Source organism: Rhinolophus sinicus, linkage group LG06, assembly GCF_036562045.2.
Source record: "Rhinolophus sinicus isolate RSC01 linkage group LG06, ASM3656204v1, whole genome shotgun sequence".
Lineage (NCBI taxonomy): Eukaryota > Metazoa > Chordata > Mammalia > Chiroptera > Rhinolophidae > Rhinolophus > Rhinolophus sinicus.
In genome coordinates this window covers 116211166-116226125 of record NC_133756.1, presented here as the reverse complement: position 1 = coordinate 116226125, position 14960 = coordinate 116211166, and positions in this window count along the sequence as shown.

The window sequence follows — 14960 nt, the reverse complement described above, 5'->3', positions numbered from 1 at the left end:
TTAGAAGGAGGAGGCATTCCTTGGCCCCTTCCTCACGTCACTCTAACCTTTTGCTTCCACTGTCACATCTGTTACTTTCCAGAGTCAACTCTCCCTGGGCTTCTCTCTTTTAAGGACACTTGTGATTGCATGTAGGGTCACTGGGATAAGTCACGATACTTTTCTTATCAAAATATTTAACTTAATCACTCCCGCAAAGTTCCTTTTGCCTTATAAGGTGATAACCACAGGTTGCAGAGATTAGGCCACAGATATTTTTGGAGGCCATTATTCCGTTTACCACACACCTCAAACTCAATACAGTAGTACCTCGGTTTTTTAACGTCTCCGTTGACGAACATTTCGGTTTACGAACTCCCTAAACCCAGAAGTACATGCTTCGGTTTTCGAACAAGCCTCAGAAGTCGAACATGTCACGTGGCTTCTGCTGAGTGCGAGATCCTGAGGCTTCACTGTCGGCTGTTTTTGAACGTTTCAGAACTAGAACGGTCTTCCGGAATGGATTACGTACGAAAACCGAGGTATCCAAAACTGAATTTGTGATCTTTTAATATTATCCACTCAGAGAATAACACCAACCATCTAGTTGTTCACTTCCCCTGCCCTGTACTGGCAAACTCATTGTAAACTTACTAACTTAACACCCGATCCCAATCCTCTCCCTTTTCCATGCCTTCTAAAGAGTCTCGAAAAGTTAAATGGTTGATTTTCCAGCTTTTCCTGGCATCTAGGAATGGCCTGATGACATAGTCCTTTGTAGTAAGACTTAAGCAGAAGTCTGCTGGGGGTTTCTGGGGAAGGTTTTCCTTTCCTGATGAAAGAGAGTTATCATGAATTTTGCCCCTTTTTTCATTCTTCCTGCCTTGGACTTGTTCATGAGGCATGCAGCTGGACTCGGCTCTGAGGATAAAGCACTTTATGTTGATCCTGATATCACTGAACTGCTAAACAAATTCCTCCCACGTCCATAATTCTTATTTTTTTATTATCTAAGGAACCTTCATATTTGAGACACACACACACCGCTTTATGGGAATAAGCCATTGTTGGTCAGGTTTTCTGCTCCTTCCAGCTAAAATACTTCTAACTGCTGTTGCCAAGTCCTGTCTTATTTGACCTCCTTGATAGCGCTCACATTCATCCACTCCTTTCTACCCCCCTATTCTCTTCACTCTAGCTTGCCTGACCTGCTTTCAGCCTCTGGCACATGTCATAGTCCTTCCTGTAACTGCACCTTTACACATTCTTTCCCCTGTATTTGGAATGTTCTTCTTTCTCTCTGTTAAAAAACAAAATTTAACTGAGTAAAATTTAAAGATCTTATGGGCTTTATTCAATGACTTACGTATCGATCAGTGTCCAATCTAGCATCTGATCTCTGAAGACTTGTACAAAATGAAAGACATGTATGGCAGAGCGGAGCAGGAACAAGGGAGTTGTACTAGACAAAACAGCGGATTGGTTATTGCGAGGTTACTTTTCCTATAGGTGACGCAGGGGTCTGTCAGGCAGATCACCTAACTAATGTGCATCAGGTGATTCCTGACTGGTTTAAGTTTCCATTTTGGGGAGAGCTGAAATTGTTATTAGGTTAAGTCTTGGTTTAGTGACATGGGGCTTAGCATAAGTGACTTCATTTGGGGCCTATTGTCTTGTTTTTAATATCTCCTTAGGCTAGTTACCTCTCCATCCGTTATTTCTCAGATCAAACACCACTTCCCCAGAGAAATCTTCCCTGACCATCCTGTACACCTGTCCGCTGAGTGCAATTTTACATTTATTTGTGTGGTAATCTAATTCCCCCACTAGGTATTCGCTTCATGAAGGCAGGGACCTTGTCTGTTTTTACCCACTATGGTAGCAGCTGAGCTGGCACAACATATGCACTCACTGTTTGTTAAATGGCGTGAATGGCTGAAACGATTCCAACCCACGTCTCTCCTACCCCTGAGTCCCTGCTTTCCCCCCACAGTATACCAGAATGAGTGGATTTGGCACATGGGGAGAAATTGCAGATATCAATTTTTATAGGGTCAATATCAGTTTTTATAGGGTCTGCAGCCTGGAAAACCTGAGCAGATAGAATAAAGCGTACACAACTTGGTGAAGTTTTTTGTAGACCACATGACCTGGCCTTGCCTTTCTATGGCGTTAATCCATTCTGCTCGCAGTTCTGGTGCATTGCTGGTGACTGGACGCTCTCCTGACCACTGTAACAAGCTTCTCTCTAAGAGGGAGGGTGCTCAGATTTTGATTATCCCACAGACCACAGCAGCTCTATGGGTTCTGAATACCTAGAGACTTGTTTTTAATTCTTATATTTTCTTGGAACCTGAACCAAAGATAATGATTAACGTGTGTTTTTGTAATATATTTTTATACCTTACGATGATTGTTGATAAAGTCACTTAGAAGGTAATTAAAGTCAGAAACAGTCAAATTCCAAGTTTAAAAATAAAAATGGACAGTATTGCATTTAAATGTTGTATTCTCTATTGCTGCATAACAAATCACCCCAAAACCTAGTGACTTGAAGCAAGAAACATTTATTATCTCATAGTTTCTGTGGTTAGGAATTCAAGAGTGGTAAAGCTGGGGGGTTCTGGCTCAGGGTCTTTTGTGAGTTGCAGTCAGGATGACATCAGGGGCTGTAGTCCACTGAAGGCTTGGCTGGAGCTGGAGCCCCCACTTCCAAGGCTGGCAGGCCTCAGTTCCTTGCCTCACGGGCCTTTCCTCGTGCTGCGTGCGTGTCCTCAGGATATGGCAACTGGTTGCTGCCAGAGCACGAGATCCAGAGAGAGCACGGAACAAGTTGCAATGCCTTTTATAGCCTGGTCTCTGAAGGTACACATGGTCACTTCTGCTTTTTTCCGTTTGTTAGAAGATACATACTTAGTAAGCCCAGCCCACACTCAAGCACGGGGCTGTTAGATGCCACCTCTCAGAGGGAGGAATATCAAAAAAATTGTTGACAAATTTTAAAATTACCAGCGATGTTTCAATCACATCCTCAGGGTATCAGAAATGGGATTTTTACCTCCTAGGTAAAAACCAAACGAAACAGACTGTTGTTGTGGCAGGGCTCTCCATTTATTGTGTCTAGTTGGTCCTTGACAAGTCTTTTTTTCCTAAATGTTCTCTTAACAGAGCCCTCAAGATATGCAGGCTCGGTGTTAGGCTGTGGGAATTCAAGAGTAAATAAGAACGGAGCTGCTTTGCCTAAGGACTGATGTATGCTAACATTATGCTGAGCATTTCTGTTCTTTTATCTTCGAAACCATCCTTAGAGATAGGTATTATGATTATCCCTACTTTGCAGATGAGGAAACTGAGGGGGTGGGGTGTTGAATAGCTTGCCCAAAGACACCCAGTAAATTGAGGAAGTAGGATTTTAATTCAGGCGTATCTATTGTTATATCATCCTGCCACCGTAGTGGTTCTGGCCTTCCTGGAGCTCAGTGTCTCCCAAAGCACATGTATGTGTTTCGTGCCGCTGAGTCGGCCCTTACTCTTGGTGATCCTATGAGTGAGTGATGTCCACATGGCCTGTCCTCACCAGCCCTGCTCAGCTCCTGTAGACTCATGCCTGTGGCTTCTTTTCTGGAGTCAATCCATTTCATATTTGGTCTTCCTCTTTTCCTGCACTCTTCTATTTTTGCAAGTATTGCTGTGTTTTCCAAAGAACCTGGCCTTCTCATGCTGTGCCTGAAGTAGGAGAGCTTCAGTTTTGTCATTTCTGCCTCCGGCGATGTTTCAGGCTTTCTGGTAGAATGAGAGGTGTGCACAAGGCCTAAAGGAGCTTAAAGGAGGAAATAAATCATCAAATCCTAGCCCTGCTGCAGCACCACTGCTAGTCTACAGTGCAGAGCTTTCTCCTAACTATGTGTGTGTGAGTGTTTCACGCATGGTCTGAATCAGGTCTTACTTGGTTCGTTTTGGTTACCCCAGCTCCCTGTACAGAGCCCTCAGTAACATTTGTTGAGTAAATGAATTGATGATTGAGGAGAATGACTGATTGAAAAAACTGAATCACAAAATGAATAGGGTGATGTTAATTTGATCTGATGGTTCCCAGGATCTTTGCTATGCAAAAGAAAGAAACTGACGAAGGGTCAAATCCTAATTCTAGTCCCAGTTCTACCTCTAACTTGCTGTGTACCCACGGGCAGGTCACTTTTCCTCTCTGTACTTCAGCTGTGAAATGAGGTGGCTCCTAGTTATTCCTTTCTGTTCCACCAACCACACCTCGGTCTGACCCCCACCCGATATCTGAAGCTTCACAGTGGGGACCTGGTTGGCCTGCTGGGCAGCTTATTATTGAAACCCACCTGCCTGGCTAAGAAGTCCTTTCAAAGCAGAGAGCCAACCTGGAATTTTTCTAGCTCAAGTTTCTTATTCAGCGACACCAGACTTCACCACCTGCACATTCCTCCCGTCCTCTAATGCCTCAGTAAAGCTGGAGGTTGAATGAGCTCCCTTTCATCCCTTCCCAGCTTTACGTCTTACATCCCATCAGTGTTTTCCTAAGCCCAGCCCTCAAGCAGGGACAAGTTAGAACACGCAGGCCTGCAGGCACAGACCCCCTTCCTGAATCAGGTTTATTGTCTCTGGAATTTCCTGAAACTTTCTATAGGATTTCTGAAGGAAGTGGGGACCCTATGAGGTATTCTTGGCAAGGCTTCAGTTTCAGCTGCTCCTTCACTGTTTGGGACCTTTGAACTTGAGCTACTCATCATGAGTCCTCAGACAAGAGATTGTAAGAACTGGCTGATCAGTTTTCATGCATTCCTAGCTCACTGATATCACTAAGCCTCTGTGCCAGTAACTAATATTTTAACATGAGTGCCAAAGGGTATTCCAATGTCTCCTTTCCTATAATATATTTTGTTACTGGTGCCAGGACGCGTATTTCAGTAATGTTTGTACTTAGGGGTTCTAGGAAAGGAAGGCAAAAACAGGTGTAATTCACAGAATCTTAGAAGATTTGATTGGTGTGCAGCTACATGTGAACGAGGATATAAATAATAACAGTAATTTCGTTATTAACATCCACTTACCTATGCCAAACACGGAGCTAACTGTGATACGTAAGGTATCTCACATAGGCAAACATTGTGAGCAGACAGCACTGGACAGGTTAGGAACTTGCTCAGGTATCCGCAGCCCGTGAGTGTCGGCCCTGGGATTCACACCAGTCCATCGGACATGACAGTATCTTATTCCTAACTACTCCACTACTTCTTTCTCCAATCTCCCGATTTGATATTCTGAAGAAGGATTATATGTAAGGAAGAGAAAAAAAAGAATCTCTTCCCTTGTTAGCCCCTAGACCTTTGCCCTTGACTTGGAAGTGTTTGCCATAGGGTCTTGTTGACATAAGAAATAACTAAACCTGTGGAGAATTTTTATGAGTTTATTAGAGCCAAACTGACGACATACGAGTATGCCTAGAAGTCAAATCTCAATGGATTGAGAAAATGCGCTGGAGAATAGCAGTTTTATACATCAGAATTAAAGGAGGAGATTTAAGGGAAGTGCATGAAATCCGTTGGTGGTAGATTAAGGAGGTGGGAGAACTCAAAGTGGGGAAGTCTCTAGGTTTCGATAAAAGGCAAAATGGAGAAACACATACTTCTTTTACATTGGTGAGCACAGGATAATTAATAACATTTAAAGTACAGAGATGCCGTGTTTCCCTGAAAATAAGACCTAGCCCAACCATCAGCTCCAATGCGTCTTTTGGAGCAAAAATTAATATAAGACCCAGTATGATATGATATGATATGATATGATATGATATGATATGATATGATATGATATGATATGATATGACATTATATTATATTAGACCTGGTCTTATATTAAAATAAGATATATATATTAATTTTTGCTCCAGAAGACGCATTAGAGCATCTTTTGGGCCGGCTAGGTCTTATTTTCGGAGAAACACAGTGGTTTGTGGGGGACAAGATAACAATGAGGAGTTCTGTGGTCTCGTGCTCTGGTGGTTTTGTGCTCTGGTGCCAACACTTGTATCTTCGAGGGGTAGGAAAAGAAAATTACTCAGACATTCAAAGATATGTTATCCTAGATGCATAAGAACCCTGGACAGAACTCGCTTAAGGTAAAGATTGACCTTTGCTAAGAAAGCTGTAGGTTTGGGACGTGCCTACCCGCTATGACCTGCCCAGTTAGGAATTTGTGATCAGACCATCCTGTGTGGTTACTTTTGGTCACTGAGCTTGTCGGGCCTGCTGTGTTGGCCCCCGTGAGCTTGTCAGGTTTATTGCATAGCCCCCTTTTCATTCGGTCTCCTCCTACCTCGTCCTCATGAGTGCACCGTGCTTTGTGGTGTACTGACCATAAACCAGACTTCATTGAGCTTCTCAATGTTCGGATCGTCCCTCTTATCCACATCAGACGATCATACAAATATCAACATTATATAAACCCTGGATACCAGCCAGGAGAAAGCTGAACGCATACCATTATACGAACTCCTGATTCTCACCAGGTGACCCTGTCTCATAGGAAGAAAATGTAGGTGCTATTTTTATGAACAATAGCGTTGCTCAATCTTGGAGCACAACGGATGAAAACATTTGACTCCAACCCCCAGCCATCAAAGGTGGAAGTCCACAATAGCCTCCCAATTCTGATTAAAGTCTTAGCACATGTGTCTTAGTCTAGATTCTCCTGAAAGCAGAGTCTGAGACAAAGGTTTATATGCTAGTAATTTAATTTGATGTGATCACAGGAGGCAGGAGCAAAGGAAAAATACAAGGGTGAGATAGTGAGTCGGCGACTCTTAAGGGCAACTGGTTGCTCACATATGTGAAACCTTCTGAGAAGTTGTTTGAAATGCTTTTAAGGTCTGTCTTGCTCAGGGGAAGAAAGGGAGAAATGTTTATCTGTCTGCTTCAATCTCTTGTCGCTCAAAAGTGGTCCCCGGGAAGATTTAGGTCTCATGTAAATGAGTGTTAAGTGGACGCCACAGTCATCCGTGTGGCGGCTCACAGAGGCTGGGAGGCAGGAAATAGGGGCCCGTGGCGGGCCTGGGCCAGGCACTGGGACGTTGCACCTGTGTGAAGGTAGACTGTGCACAATGGCTGGAAGGAGACATGAGACTAACAGGCCTTGATGGGGGACATGGAAGGTGTCGGCATACCGTTTTCATGAAAATAAGACCTGGCCGGACCATCAGCTATACTGCGTCTTTTGGAGCAAACATTAATATAAGACCTGGTCTTATATTATGTTAGATAAGACCCAGTCTTATATTACAGTAACATAAGACTGTGTCTTATATTAATATTTGCTCCAAAAGACGCATTAGAGCTGATGGTCCTGCTAGGTCTTATTTTCAGGGAAACACGGTAGTAACCAGAGGCCATTCCTCCTGGTGGTCTCGTGATAGATGCTTGTTTAGAATCAGCACTATCACCGATTTGATATTTATCTCAGTCGTCATGCCGTTTTGTTAACTAACAAAAATATTTATGGCTACATTTTAAGGAACACAGATAATCATCAACTAGAAGGCTTTGATAGGCTTGCTAAGAACAGTGAGGTTGGTCAAAGGTCACAGCATGAAACAGAAATGAAAGGAAGTCTGGGACATGGAGATGGAGTTGGTTTTGTTCCCATCTGCATCCGCTCACACGTGCCCCTCGCACCGCTCAGGCCTGCGTCCGCCCTCCTCTGAGGCCAGCTGGTCATAGAGTCCTTCAGTGTGACGCTGGCTGCAACCTCTGCAAACACTTAATGATTCCAGATAATCAGTGAAACAAGTTAACGATCCCTGCTGCTGCATGTGGTCCCAAAGTTGTAACGATAGTCATCGTGACTTTCCCTCACCATCCAATCTAGATTTTCCTTACTCTCAGGTCGGGTTTCTTGCTTGGTGGAGGGGGCACTGTGACTACCCTGAGACCCTTATAGCTGCCTTATCCTTGGCAGATCGTAGTGTCTGTAATTGCCTGTTCATCGTCACCACTGGGTTTGTTCCTGAGCTGGCACCTAACTCAGCTTTGCTAAAACACGTCACCATTCTGGTAATAATGCTTCTGGGTGATGAAGTACACAGTACGATCAGTGGGTCCTGTAATGGGCACCTTCTTCGCTGAAAGTAGGTCCCTTGTTCTGAGGCAGTGTTGTGGGCTCAGGCACCCTGGAAAGTCTCAGATGGTGGTTCTGGTACAGGCACTAAGGGCAGGGAAGGCCAAGTCACATCCCGGGTAGTCGTCATTTCACTGCTCCCTCCAGGACGGACGCGGTCCAGTGTAATCACCCTGCCACCAAGAGGCTGACAGGTTTCCTTGAGGATTGGTGTTGTGCCGAGAGCTCAGCATTGGAGGTCTGCCACTGGCTTTTTAGGCATTTAGCCAAGGCAATAGCTAGATCATCTTTGAGAAGCGGGAGCCCATCCGGTTGAGCTTATGCGTAGCCTCCATCTTTGCGTCAACTCCTGGGCCAATTGTGCTGAGGAAAGAGGCTGACTGACATCCACAGGACAAATCATCCTCTCTCCTGGAGGTCGAGCACCTTCTCTGCGGTGGATGCTTTCTTGTGGGCATTAACTTGGGTACCAAGACCTACATACCAACACCCACAGATTCATCCACACGCCTCTGGCCCAAATTTCTTTAGTCCAATCTTCCAATAGTGTTTCTTTCAAGTCTCTCACCACCCACATCAAGTCATTGCTCAGGAGACCATGCAGAACTGCACCTCAGGCCACTTTTGTCTCTTCACAAAGTGGTCAACCAAGAGTACTGATTGCAGCTCTTTCCATTGGGAGGATTTCCCTTAACCACTGTCCTTTACAGCCACCTGTCAGTCATGAAGTAGCTGTCTGGTTTTGACTAGGACTAACAAGTTGCCCCAACCCATCTGTGAAGTAGGTTTGCGTTCTTTTCTTTCTCTGTCAGTTGGCTACATGGGCCAATCGCTGCTCTCTCCGAAGGCCGTAGTCATGAGTTGAGGAAGAGGTGTCAGTGCAACAGAAATAGGTGACATGGGCATCTGAGCCTATTGTCATTGTGCTCTCTGGACCTGCTTGGGCTTAGTACCAAACGTGCCATTTCCATGCTGCACTGGGTTGCTGCAATCCTTATGGTTTGGTGGGTCTGATAGTAACACGATGGGTAGCTCGAGTTGTATAGTAATCAGTGTATTCGTTTCCTGTGCCTGCTGTAACAAAGTACCATAAACTTAAAACTGTGGCTTATAACAATAGCAATGTATTGTCTCATAGTTCTTGTGGCCAGAAGTTCAAAATTGGTATCACTGGGTTGAAATCAATGTGTCAACCGGGAATACACTCCATCTGGAGGCTCGAGGGGAGAATCTGTGCCCTGCTCTTCTTGTTTCTGGGGCCTGCCAGCATCCTTTGGCTTGTGGGTGCATTACTTCAATCTCTGCCTCTGCGGTCACATTACCTTGTCCACTTCGTTCTGTGTCAAACCTCCCTCTGCTTCCCTCTCATAAGGATACTTGTGATTGCTTTTAGGGCTGACCCTGATAATCCAGGATAATCTCCCCATGTCAGGATTCATAAACAATGACATCTGCAGAGTCCTTTTCTACCATGTAAGGTAGCATTCACAGGTTCCAGGGATTAGAACTTGAACATCCTTAGGGGTCCACTGTTCAGCCTACCACCCAGGGTATCCCAAGGTCAAGCAGTTACTCTCTGCTAGGACCCTGTAATATGCCAGGATCTGTTTTTCTTTCTTTCTTTTTTTAAATTAAAGTTTATTGGGGTGACAATTGTTAGTAAAATTACATAGATTTCAAGTGTACAATTCTGTATTACATCATCTATAAATCCCATTGTGTGTTCACCACCCAGAGTCAGAGGATCTGTTTTTCAAATGATGAGTTGTTCTGGGCTATAGAAGGCATGGTCTTGCTCCAGAACTCAGAGAGGCTGCAACTCTCCTTGTAGAGTTTTCCAGAGATGCCACATGGCATCCTTATGCCCTACAGATCTTCTAGGTCATATGCCCGAACGGTAAGGTAACTTGCACTGCAGACAGAACCTGCAAACCCCACTCTGGCTCTGTGCCTCTAACGAAACTGTCAGCTTTCCAAGTCATCCGCTAAATGGGCCACAGCAGCATTTATAGTCTAGTATATGCTGCATCCAAAATCCCCCACGCGCGTGGCGCTTTCTCAGTGCTAGGAATAGTGCAAAAACTTGTCCTGTACCTTAAATGAGAGGTTCTGCATACCCTAAACCATTGAACCACTAAAAATTTCTCCTCCTCTGTTGCTCTGATACTTATCTTCCCTCTCCCTCTTCTCTCTTCTCTCCACCTAAAGTCTAATTCTTGGTTTATGCTGTCTCTGTTGAGCTTTCTGCTTCCAAAGCATCCCTGAGAGCCTCAACTTTCCTGGAAAATGTAATAATAGAAACATTGACCTAGCACTTACTCTATGCTAGGCACCATGCTAAATATTTTCCATGGGTTAACTCCTTTAATTCTCACAACAATCGTATGAGGTAGATAGAAATATTGTGCCCACTTTATAGGTGGGGAACATTGCAGTTTTAGAGAGATGTAACAAATTGCCTGAGCTCATACTCTAGGAATTGGCAGAGTCGAGATTTGAACCCAGGTTTGTGGGATTCCATATCCTGCGCGCTAACCATTGGAGGGTGGTATGGCACCGTGGTTAAGATTGTACACTGCAGTGTCACACTGTGTTCAAATTCTGGATCCATTGCCGTCACATACTTCCGTCAGGCTTACCTAAGTGGCTCCTGAAGTGGTTTTGCCATTCCATTCAAGACAAAAGCGAATTTGTGTTTTCAGTGTTTCCTCCAATACCCAACTTAGAACAGACGTCCCTAACATTTGCTCAAACACTGTTATAGGCACTGTGTGTCTTACGAAGGTAACTTATTGTCCCTGCCCTCAAGGAACTCACAGACGAGGTGAAATTAGTCGGGTGCATACCTCACGGTCTCATCAGGAGGAATGTGCTCAATGCTCCCATGTAGAAACAAAAATATCTCTATGACAACAAAGACGACGGAGAGAGTCATTCAGCTGGAGGTGTCCACTGAGGTTTTCTGGAGAAGTTGTTTGAGATGGTCTTAAAGCCAAAGTAATCATTTTTAGGATGGAGGATGGGAAGGCCGGGCATTGGAGGCACAGAGACTAGCAGGAAAAAGGCGTATGGGAAGGAGAGTTTCGGGAATGTTCCAGGAATGGCAAGTGTCTGGGTAACACTGGAACATAGGTTGTACGGGTGGGAGAAGCAGTGGGGTAGGGGCCCAGTGACGTCCACGTCACTGAAGTGGGCAGTGTGGACTACTTGGCATTTATTCACCTTCTTCCAGTAACAACCCTGGATTTTCGTTCAGGGATTTATTGCACCTTATTTTCAGTCCGTGTTGGTTGGTCAGGGCGGGCCTCATCCCCACATAGAGTCCAGACCCAGACTGATGGGTGCTTGGCACCCTGCCAATGGTGACATGTCCACATCAGACCAACAGCACCCCCAAAGCTCAAATTTTCCTACACCTTATACTTAAGATATGGGAGAAATGAGTTTCCTTTTTCTCTAGGACTGGATTTAGGAGTGTGCAGTGTGCAGGGGACAGCATGACCCAGAAAGGGATTACAAATAAAAAAAAACCACACACACAGAAAAACAAACAGAAAGCAAAGCTGAGAGCTGGAGAGAGAGAAATTGTCCTGGTGAAACCAGCACTTCCTCTTAAACTTCTCCAGTACACGAGGCCATAAATCCATGTCCCTCCCCCTCCTTAAGTTTTCTTAAGCCAGTTTGAGTTGTATCTTCTGTTGCTGCAATCAAAAGAGATTTGGCAAACACGCCATGCTAGGAATGTTCTTTTTATTATTCTGCTAGGAATGTTCTTTTTATTCTGTAGATGATGGATTTAATAAAAGGATTAACACGGCTGGTGACATGAGCCAGTTTGTGTTTTGTCAAGCTCACTCTGACATCTGGTGGAGAGACAAATGTTCTGACGCCAGATGGACCTACATTTGAACCCTATCTCTGTCAATTATTAGCCCTGTGATTTCAGGAGGTGTATAAGTCAGGATTCTATCAGAGAAACAGAACCTATAGGAGAATATATACATAAGGAGAGGTGAGGAGTGAGGTGGGGAGCAAGAGATAGATATTGATTTATTGGAGGCAATTGGCTTTTGGGATTGTGGGGCCTGGTTAGGCAAGTCTAGAATCCATAGGGCAGGCTGGGAACTCTCATGACGGAGTGGAAGCAGCAGTCTATATGTGAATTTCTTCCTTCTCTAGAAAACCTTGGTTTTGCTCTTAAGGCCTTTTTAACAGACTGCACACTCCTAGATCCAGTCCTAGGGAAAAAGGAAATTCATTTCTCCTATATCTTAAGTATAAGTTGTAGGAAAAATGGAGCTTTGGGGGCTCTGGTTGGTCTGATGTGGACACGTGTCACGTTCGCATTGTTGTGCCAAACATCCATTGATCTGGGTCTGGACGGAGTGTGGGGACGAGGCCTGCCCTGACCAACCAACATGGGCTGGTTAGCAAAGGCCTGTCCAGATTATCGAGGATAAACTCCTGTATCTAAAAGTCATTGATTGTAGATGTTAACCACATCCACAGAAAACATCGACAGCGACACTTAGATTTGAGTTAGTGTTTAGTTAAATAACTGGGTACTACAGTCTAGCTAAGTTAGCACATAAAACTAACCATCATATGAAGTTACTTAATTTTCTTTTTTTCTGTCTCTTTAAAAAGGTTTTTTTAAATTTGTTTTTGTTTTTCCTTTGTTTAATTTTCTTAAGTCTTTGTTTCTTCAGCAATGCAGTCAAGATACTGATCCTTACCTCATACATGAAAATACATGTAAAGCAGAGCACAGTGCTTTACTCAGCAGCAGCTCAGTTTATGGGAATCAGGTTAGCAGACCAGGATTGGCTTTGGATAAGGATATTTTTTCCAACCTGGATACTTTTAAAATAAAAGTAATGTAAGTACATGGGGGAAAAAAAGTCAAACAAGTTCAAACTGATAATTAAGTTTGAAAAATTAGTCTTCCTCCTACTCCAGAATTGCAGGCCTTTTACTCAGAAGTAATCACTGTCAATAGTTTCCTACTATATTTTCAGAATTTTGTTCTATGAGTGTGTATACACACACGCACACTTTTTTTTGACACATAGCTCCCCTCACCCAATCTTGCTGTTTTAATTTAACAGTACATTGTTGGAGAACATTCCATTTTGGCATACACAGATCTACTTCTTTTAAAAATGGTTGCAAAATGTTCCATTGTATAGTTAATATTTATTTAATAAGTCCCCAACTGATGGTCATTTAGATTACTACCATTTTTTGCTATTATAAATATTACAACAGCAAACATCTTTGTACGTGTCTTTACATAATGTACAAGAGTTATCTGTAAGACAAATTTTGGGAACTGGAAGGGCTGCATTAAAGGGTTTGCACATTTGAAATGTCAATAAATAGTACCTACTTGTCCTTCAAGGAGATTGCATTAGTTTACACCCCAATAGTATATGAGGGTGCTTGTTTCCCTACCCCCTTATGAACACTGCCAACCTGGATTTAAACCTACTTCTTTTCCTTTAAAGTATCAAAATGCACATTTAAGAAAACAGGCATCATAGCAATCCCTTCGGTGAGCAAGAGCTGCAGTTTGTTTGGGTTTATCTTTGATAGCAGAGCTTCTTCTCTCTCCTGGGTTCTCCATTCTGAAGGGTTAGGGCAGTTGACCTGACCACAGAATAGCTCTGGGTCACCAGGCAAAAGGGTAGGCCCGACTCCAGGCCTGTGCCCTGCCTGATGATGGAAATGCAAACAAACCCAGTTCTATAATAGAACAGAGAGCCATTGTCGGGAAACCACAAATTGCTGACTTGCTCCTGCAAACAATCGATATTCAGAAGCTGAGTCCAGGAATCTAACGCTGCGCCCTGCATAAAGAGCTGAGTGGGGGGAACACACTCTTTTAGAAAAGAGCTCAGCAACAGGGGCCCTCGCAGTGCTTGCCAGAGAGCCACCAAAAAGGCCCTGTGTCCCCTTCACTACTCCCTCTGATGATCCCAGAACCCTAGGCTGCCAGAGCTGGAGTGCATCAGGAAATTACACCACCCTAAGGGACTCCCGGTAAAAGAGCCAGAGGGGTTCCAAGAAGCAAGCACTCACTGTCAATGGGACTGTTCTGTGCAGTGGCAAGGCGGGGCTCAAACCCTGACTCAGTCACTTGCCAGCGCTCTGACTTGCTGCAAGGCATTGTACCTTTTTCAGCCTCAGTTTCCTCATCTATAGAATGGAGATAATAACACTCATTTCAGAAGGTCATTGTGAGGATGAAATTGAATGATTATGTGTGTAAATAACAGCAGGGTGTCTGGCTCTTTGTAAGGGCTTAATGAATTATGGTTGTTATTAAAAACAATAGGAGCTGGGGAGTATTAAGGAAAGCATCCTGGAGGAGGGGCCATTTGAGGTAGATCTTAAAGAACTGGGAAGATGTGGCACTTTGGGATGAATACAGATAAACGAATGAAATGCATGTGTAAAGCCCTCTTTTAGCTTCGTGGGCCTGACCAGGAGACATGCAGAGGCCTCCGTGGTCATCCAACATGGAGAGGAGGGCAGGGTCCAGACGGGACATTTCTGATCTGGAACATGCCTGGTAGTCCGAGCTCGAATGGGCCCTGCAGTGGCACTGGCATCTGGGGTCCAGATTGGAGCGTGGGGCCGGTCACAGTCGCAGGAGTCTCTGCAGTGGAAATGTTTTCCTTCATTAAAAGCTCCTTTGGAGAAGACTTGACCCCTTGGGTCCTGAGGACAAAGTGAGGAAATACCATATTGCACTGGGCTCGTAATACTTAACGACATCACAGGAGCAAGCTCTGGGCATCTCCCACGGAGCTCAGTGGGGCATATTTTGATCAAACTGT